The sequence below is a fragment of the Canis aureus genome, chromosome 26, assembly GCF_053574225.1.
Source record: "Canis aureus isolate CA01 chromosome 26, VMU_Caureus_v.1.0, whole genome shotgun sequence".
Classification (NCBI taxonomy): Eukaryota; Metazoa; Chordata; class Mammalia; order Carnivora; family Canidae; genus Canis; species Canis aureus.
The window spans coordinates 21692156-21700253 of NC_135636.1; the positions used below are offsets into that span (position 1 = coordinate 21692156).

Consider the following 8098-nt stretch of genomic DNA (forward strand, 5'->3'; position numbering starts at 1 on the left):
TTTTTCTGGTAAGAGACCCTTATCTAAGATACATAAAGGACTCTGACAACTCAATAAAAAGACAAAAAAAATCCACTAAAATATGAGCAAAAGATTTGAATAGATGTTTCTCCAAAGATGATCTACAAAGGCCGAAAGCACATGAGAAGATGTTCAACACCATTAGTCATTAGAGAAATGCAAATTAAAAGCACAATGAGACACCATTTCACTAGGATGAATGCTGATACCATCCCCCTAGGGGTCTGTCAAAAAGACAGGTAGGAACAAGGGTCAGGTTGGGGCACAAATGGGAGTCCTCACACACACACATTGTGGGTGAGAATTTAAAAGGCACAGGCACCTAAAAAAAAGGAAAGTTTAGTGGCTCCTCAAAAGGTTGAACACTTTGACCCAGAAATTCCACTCCTAGGTATATGCTCAAGAGAAAGGAAAACATGTATCCATGCAAACACCACAAATGTTCATAGCAGTTTTAGTTGTAATAGACAAAAAGTGGAAATAATCCAAATTCTCATTCATTGATAAATGCATGATTACCATGTGGTTTCTACGTACAATAGAATATTTTTAGCAATAAAGGAATGAAGTGGTTGTTTTTGAGAGAGAATGTGAGAGTGCATGTGTGCAAGACGGGGGGGGGGGGGGGAAGAGGGAGAGAGAATCCCAAACAGATTCTGCACTCGGCTCAGAGCCCCACATACGGATTGAACTCAGGACCCTGAGACATGACCTGAGTTTAACATTGAATCGACTGAGCCACCCAGGCACCGCCAGAATGAAATTTGATATATGATTTAATAAGGAAGGACTTTGAAAACACTCTGTCAAAGAAGCTGGTTATAAAAAAACACATACAGTATCACTCCATTTATATGAAGTGTCCAAATTGGCAATCTCTAGACAAAGTAGATTAGTAGTTGTCTAGGACTGGGAGGGGGGTGGCGAATAGAGGGGGGACTGCAGATGAGTAGAGAGTTTTTCTTTGGGGTCATAAAAATGTTCTAAGATTAGTTTGTGGCGATGATATGTGACTCTGAGTATACTAAAAACCAGTGTACATTTAAAATGAGTACTGGGGACACCTGCGTGGCTCAGTGATTGAGTGACGGCCTTTGGCTCAGGTCATGATCCCGGGGTCCTGGGTTCGAGTTCCACATCAGGTTCCCCACAGGGAGCCTGCTTCTCCCTTGGCCTATGTCTCTGCCTCTCTCTGTGTGTCTCTCATGAATAAATAAATAAAATCTTTTTTAAAATGAGTAAATTGCATGGTATCTGAGTTACATCTTGATAAACCTGTAGAGAAGCAAAAAGAGGAGAACCGTAAGGAAGTGACTCAGAGAGCCTGTGGTCCGCCAACGACAGCCCTGTCTCCCGTTCCACCTCCCTCTCAGGCCCTCCAGGCTCTGAGGGTCTGTCCCTCCACAGGCAGCTGCTGGCCAGTCGCCCAGGGGCCATGCCGCTCACCGGTCAGCATCACCGCCCGCAGTTGGCTCCCTGGAGACAGTCAGTTAAACCGACAAAGCCTCTGTCAGACTCCGCAGGGCGTCGCGCCATCTGCCGCTCCAGGCTCAGCCGGGAGAGCAGTTCCTGGAACGTTCGGGCTCAGGGAGGCGGCCAACAGTCACAGGGTCGGCCCCGCAGGGACAGGGCGTATACACGGGTTGCCCTGGGCCTGCAGACGCGCAGGTCCCTTGCTGCTGGCGGTGGCCAGAGGAGGAGGTGAGGATGGGGGAGCCGCCATCTGCCCAGTAAGAGGTGACAGCGCGCAGCGGGGCTGGGCAGGCTGACAGGCCTCCGGGCTCAGGCCCACCTCCGGGGGCTGGACTCCCTCCTGCGCCCCGCTCCAGGCCTCCTTGAGAGCACACCGGGGACAGGCTGGGACCCGGAGGAGGTGGGGGCTGGGGCTCGGACCCAGGGATTAGGCCAGGATCCTGGGATCCCACCTGTCGGGGTGGACACGGAGCCGACAGTTTCCCGGGCTGCTCAGAAGAATCGGATCCCGGGCACTCAGCTCACGGGGACGTTTCTGCTCAGCGCGTGCCCACAAACGCGTGGCCGTAAGTGTGCATTCACGGGGTGGCAGACACGCCGACCACGCCCCCTTCGGACACCGCCCTCCTCCTCCCTGCAGCCCCAGAGCAGAAGGAGGCCGCTGGAGTGGCTGGCTGCTGACCCGCTCCTGGGGACGAGGACGGGAGGCCAGCCCCCTCCCCCGCACCCCCCCCCCAGCTCGGCCAGGCCAGGACAGAGCCCCAGCTCACCAGCTGCCGCAGGGACACGGCCACACCCGGGGCCACACCCGGAGCCGGAGCCGGAGCCGGAGCCCGAGCCCGAGCCGGGCTGAGCAGCCGGGCTGAGAGGTCAGAGCAGGTGACGGGGCCCAAGGACCCGCTCACCACCTGCACACACTCCCGGGCTCCCGCAGGTTCCCAGCACCTTCCTCCAGGCTCCTCCGAGGTCTCTAGTGCACAGGGAAGGCCTGAAGCAGCCCCCGAGCTCCTCCCCCTGCAGACAGGCAGCCCCTTCGGCTCTCACCCCCTTCTCCCCCCTATAAAACCCTGATCTCCACCTTCCCAGGCTCGCCCCACGCTGTACAGCCTCCCCACCTGCCCACCTGGGCTCTGGCCCTGCACGTCCAACAGGAAGGAGGTCCCTGGCTTTCCTGCCCCGTAGGGACCCAGGGTCATGGAAACGAGGCGAAATTTCCATGACCCTGTTGGCGGTGACATTATTTTGTATATGCCCCCCACGCTTGAGAAACAGCCTCTAAGCAGACACACCAGTCAGCAGGTCGTCCTCAGAGCCGAGCTGTGCTCGCTGCTGATTCTGCGCCAGCTGGTGTTTGACCGTGCTGCGGGCGTCAAGTGGTCAGACTCCCGGAAGGACCGCCAGGTGGAGAGATGCCAGAGGCCGGGCCCACGGGACCCTGCGCGCATCCCCGGCCCTGGCCACCCTGCCGGGGCCGGGAGGAAACCCGGGGCTGGCCGCGAGGCCTGCCCTCCCCCCACCCGCCCTGTCCACCCCGGCCTCCCGCTCTGAGCAGGACACGAGGCACACGGTTCTGAGAACCGACAGGCAGTGAGGACGATCAAAGCGCTTGGGCCTTTCACTCTCTCCTTTTGCCATTTCCAGGCCGGCGTGGACCGGGGTTGCGAGCTGATGCAGCGGCCGCAGGTGGCCCCGTGGGCGGCTTCCTCCCCCCACAGGATGACCCAAGCCCCTCCCGTCCCCTCAGGTTCACTTTTCCGCCTGGACGGAGCCTGGGAGAGCACAGGTGCCTCCCCGCGGCCCCACTGGGGCCAGGACAGGCCTCGGCGGACCCTGGAGGGACTCTGCGCCCCTGGCTTCCCGGGCCCCTTGTGCCCCGCGGGGCTCCCTCTCGCTGCCCTCCTGGTCTCGGCCCTCACGTCTGCCAGGCCAGGGCCTGGACTCAGAGGCCTGGAGCCTGCCCGCAGCCTCCGCCGGGCCAGCTGGGTCCGCGTCCTCGCCTCTCGGGCCTCCGCCTGCGCCGCCTCCTGAGTGGCCCCGGGAGAGCCTGAGAGCAGGGCAGACAGCGGGAGGGGCAGCCCAGGGACAGGACTCACCGGGGACTGCCCCCCGGGCTGCGGGCAAGGGTGAGCGCCGCGTGGTGCCTTTGCTGCGCCCCCCCCCCCCCCCCCCCCCCCCGGAGCCACCTGGAGAACCTACCCCACCAACGACTGTGCAGGGATCGGGGCAGCACCTGGGGCTCTGCGCCAGGGCCGCTCCTCACTGGGATTCGCTGCCAAGAGACACGCGGAGCACCGCGGCCTCCCAGACCTTGGCCATCCGCGCACACCTCAGGCCTCCATCCAGGGGCTCAGTGAGGCCAAGGCCAGAGCTTGCTCAGCAGCCACCCAGAGAGCCACGTTTCATTCCCTCTGGACTTCCCACGCCCGAGGCCTGTGGACGTGGCTAGTGGGGCCACTTCCCGAGGAGGACTCTCTAGGTGAGGTGATTGGTGCTCCTTTCGGGTGTGTTTCCCATTACTGAAAACAAACGTTATGTGGCTGTTTCGGGTACCCTCACCTTGTAATCATGTTATCACCTGGGGGGCGGGGAGTGAAGTCCCAAGTTCAATGCTAAGCCCGTGTCTCTCTCGAGAAGGGAAGGAGGTCCTTGCAGGTGGGACATGATTGGGGGCACCGGGGACCTCGCCAGGGTTGGTGCGTGCGTGGCCCAAGCCTGAATTTGGGTTTGAGGACCTCTCTCTGGAAGGGTTTCATGACCAGATGGTCCTGGAGATGGCAGCACGGGTTTCGGTCTTCAAAGCATTTCTCTTACTGGGCCATGACTCTTCTCGTTTATTCTCTGTTCTCTTCCGTTCCGTCGTCTTTGGGACTCATTTGCTGGTTGTTCACAGGGTGTTACAGAGTAATCCCCTTCCAGGGACCCCTATGCCCTGAGAGCTTATGCTGGCCTCCTCCCATTCTTCCTGGTATCTGCTCCTTTGGAGGGGCCATGCTGTTGTTTTCTAAAGATTCCCTGCTGGCTTTTCCTTTTTCATAATCTGATCATCTTTAACACTCTCCCTTTTTATTGTCCCTGTTTTTTTCTGGTGACATTTTTTTGAGTTTTTACCAGATCCATCATTGATCCCCTGTTATCGTTGGCTTACAGTATCAAAAGAAAAATATGGTCATAATGGGCTCCGCTGAGACTTCAAAAAAATAAACCTGGTATAGGTCTGTGAGCTTGGATTGGGTCGCCAGTACCAATCCAATCTTTATCCTCCTGTCTGTAGCTTAATCTTCTAAGGTTATGGTGACAGTTTAGTGTTTTGGTTCCAAAGGGCCAAACGAGTCAGAGCTGGCATAGGCACTTCCTGTAGAAGACTCGTTTTCTCATGTCCTTTCATATTTTCCAGGAAAAATGGACTTCATTTATTTCACTTACTGATGTTTCAATTCCTTTCTTGTAAGTGCCTTGCTGATTAGGGAGTGTCACTAAGTAGTTGTCATCCAAGGTCCAAGGAATGGCCAGTGAGACGTGAACCTCCCCTATAGCGGGTTTGTTACTGGTTTGTTGGGCTTTACAGGCAGTGACCTGCCACCTTCCTCATCCCTATAGTGTCTCATCATCTTGAAGTAGCCATTCCCCCCAGCTATGTCCCACTGCCCCAGTGGTACCAGGTGGACTCATAAATAAGAGCTGAGTTTGTAGGATGTCAGAAAGAAATGTGGCAGAAGAAGTGCAGGGACTGGAGAATCTCTGTGCCCAGACTTCTTTATGTCTTGTCCCCAGGGGTTTTATCTCCTCTCAGTGATGACCTGGCCACAGCCAGCTCCTACTGTAATTGGATCTCAGTGAGACCTTTGCATCCCCCCATTCCTTCCCACTGTGACTCATCCACAGTCACCTCCCTGATCTGCTTGCTCTCTGAGTCCATGCTGCAGAGGGAACCATCCTGACATTGTTCCTTGTCTTCTTTCATCTTGGCCTGTCTCCCACTGCATCCTACCTGTTCACTGTTCCCTATGGAGTCAGAAATGTCCCATGCTTTAGAGGTTAAAAAAAAAAAGGATTCAGAAAGAGTGGTCTTCACAAGTTGAGGTAAGACCTCATTCCAGAGCTTAGTAATACTGGGCAGCCTCCCGGGAATTCCTGATGTCCTGATTTATTCCTGTCCTTATGAGACAGGATAAGCAGGAGGCCCAAGGAGGGTTGTCCCAGCCTGCCTCCTCGGAAGTCCTGCCCAGTGCACCTGGCCTGAGGTTTCCATGGTGATGGTAAATAAACTTTACCTGTTGCCTCTTCCATTATTGCCATGTCTCATCTCATTCTATTCCATAAGGAATGTCCAAATGTCATTAACAGAATTGGGGAATGGAGCCCAAAGGTGAGGGGCCAAACTCTGGAAGTGGCTGTATTAGAGTCAGAACAGAGGCTGGAGGCTTGGAGGCTCGGAAGTTCTGGGTTCAAGGTCTCCCACCTTGGCAGGAGACCAGTAGTGCCCAGGGGGATTGGGGGCCAAGTTTATACTGGGAAACAAGATTATAGACATGGTCTGAGTAATGATATTTATGTGGTCCCAGCACACACAGCTGGATCTGGCTGGATCGAAGCCTGGATGCTAGAAGGTTGTCTGAGAACAGGGCAGACATGTGGATCAATGTGGGATCTCCCAGGCCCAGAGGCCCAGACATTGCAATGGGGACAGTGCCAAGGGGACTCCAACATGGGGTAGGGACAGGCTGCTTTGTATAAATTTTCAAAATCCAAGTGACAAATTCACAGTTTAAAAGGCTTTACAAGTGCACAAGTAGCTTTACAAGTGCACAAAGAACTTCCTCTTCCTCTCCCCACTGTCTGTCCTCAGACCGAAGCGCTGTCCTTTGAGCTTGTATTTTTAAAAAAGACCTCCTTTGGCTCTCTTTTCATCTCATCGTTTACCCTTGATATTTCTTCCTTAGTCTCTTGTATCTCTACATTTGCCTCTTGCTTTTGGAGATGACTGCTTTATTAGCCTTATAAACTGCTTTATTAATTTGATTGAAAATGTTTGGTCATACTATTCATTTGCCTGTGAACAACATTTTTTTTTGTGAATGATTTTCTCATCCTTTTTCTCATCTTTGATTCAATTTGTGCTCATCCTATTTAGATAACTCATTTAAATGAGTTTAATTTAGTTGTACTCAATTTTTGTAAAGGTTTCATGTGGGCTATGTCTCAAGCTCCAGTATACTTCCTTGTGTCTCGAGGTTTTGTGTGTGGTTATTTTTACCCATCCGAAGGAGAATGAAATGCATCATATATATGAGGGGTTTTATAATTGTATAGTAAACTGTAGTGAGTACTAATAACCTATGTGTCCAACTCTCAGCTTAAGAAATAAACCGCCAATATCTGATGTCCTCTCTGTGCCCCCAAACATTGTATCTCCCTCCTTATACCCAAGGTACCACTATCCTGAATATTGTTTATTAGTCACTCACTTTTCTTTATAATTGTACTACATTTTTGTTATATTCGCAGAATTCATTAACTGTGTTTATATGCCCTAGAACATTATATATAAATGATTTTAGTCTGTATGTCTCTAATGTAGTGGTTGAGTGTCTGCCTTAGCTCAGGACATAATCCTGGGGTCCTGGGATCAAGTCCCACATCGGGCTCCCTGCATGGAGCCTGCTTCTCCCTCTGCCTGTGTCTCTACCTCTCTCTATGTGTCTATCATGAATAAATACATAAAATATTTAATAATAAATAAATAAACAAATAAAACATCATGGTCTGAAACTATGCAGTGGAATAATCCCAATCTTTAAGAAAAAAAAAAAAACCCTCAGCCATTCCATCTTTCAGTTAGGGAGCCCACTTCTGGGTGATGAAGTATGTAGTCAAAAGTTAGTTCCATGGGCAGGAGCCCATTGCTGAATGTCCTTTTTGTGAAATGAGCTCTTTGATCAGACATGACAGTGGATTGATTGTTGTAATGGTGGAGAAGTCATCCTGTAAGTCTGCAGATGGTGTTGCTGGCAGAAGTAGTGTAGCAAGGAAGGCATATCCATTGTCCTTCAGGGTCACCCCATAATGTCACAGCTGGCCGCCTATGTATTACAGCTTCTTGTGCAAATCCAGCTGTAAACCATATTCAAGTGTTTTCCTCAGCCAGGTGGTCATAAAGAACACGTCATGAGGCCATAGGCATGGGTTGAAGGAGAGGACCAATGCAACGGGTTCATGTCAAAGGAGTCCGAGCCACCTGCTCATTCCATGTACTCATATTTCCCCAACTTCCTCAAACTTCATCTCTTATAGGCCATTTCCATTGATGATAAATGCTTCTGCACATGCGCATCCTTATGGCTACATGTGTTTGTGGTGGGAAACTCAGGCCACGGGATTACATGATGTGCTAGAGTCAGGTGTTCAGTATCTTCAGGTCCAGTAGCAAGCCAGAAGCTTCTCTCAAAAGAATTATATGTCCAAAAGGACACAGATTTCTTCTAAAATCTTAGAGATGGAGCTGTCATTCCCCTAGTCAAGCTTGTGAGAAGCTCCATACATCAATTATAGCTAGCCCAAACACTTTGGGAATATATTATTGGATCTACTGGATAATTATACAGCA

At 52.0% G+C, this 8098-nt stretch overlaps 1 long non-coding RNA gene across 1 annotated transcript; it reads left to right on the top strand.

Annotated features, from left to right (window-relative positions):
* The first annotated feature begins 1327 nt into the window (after positions 1–1327).
* Positions 1328–5610, top strand: LOC144297998 (uncharacterized). The gene is made up of 2 exons (XR_013365002.1): positions 1328–1722; positions 2135–5610. It is a non-coding gene; the product is annotated as an uncharacterized LOC144297998 (long non-coding RNA).
* The last annotated feature ends 2488 nt before the right edge of the window (positions 5611–8098 follow it).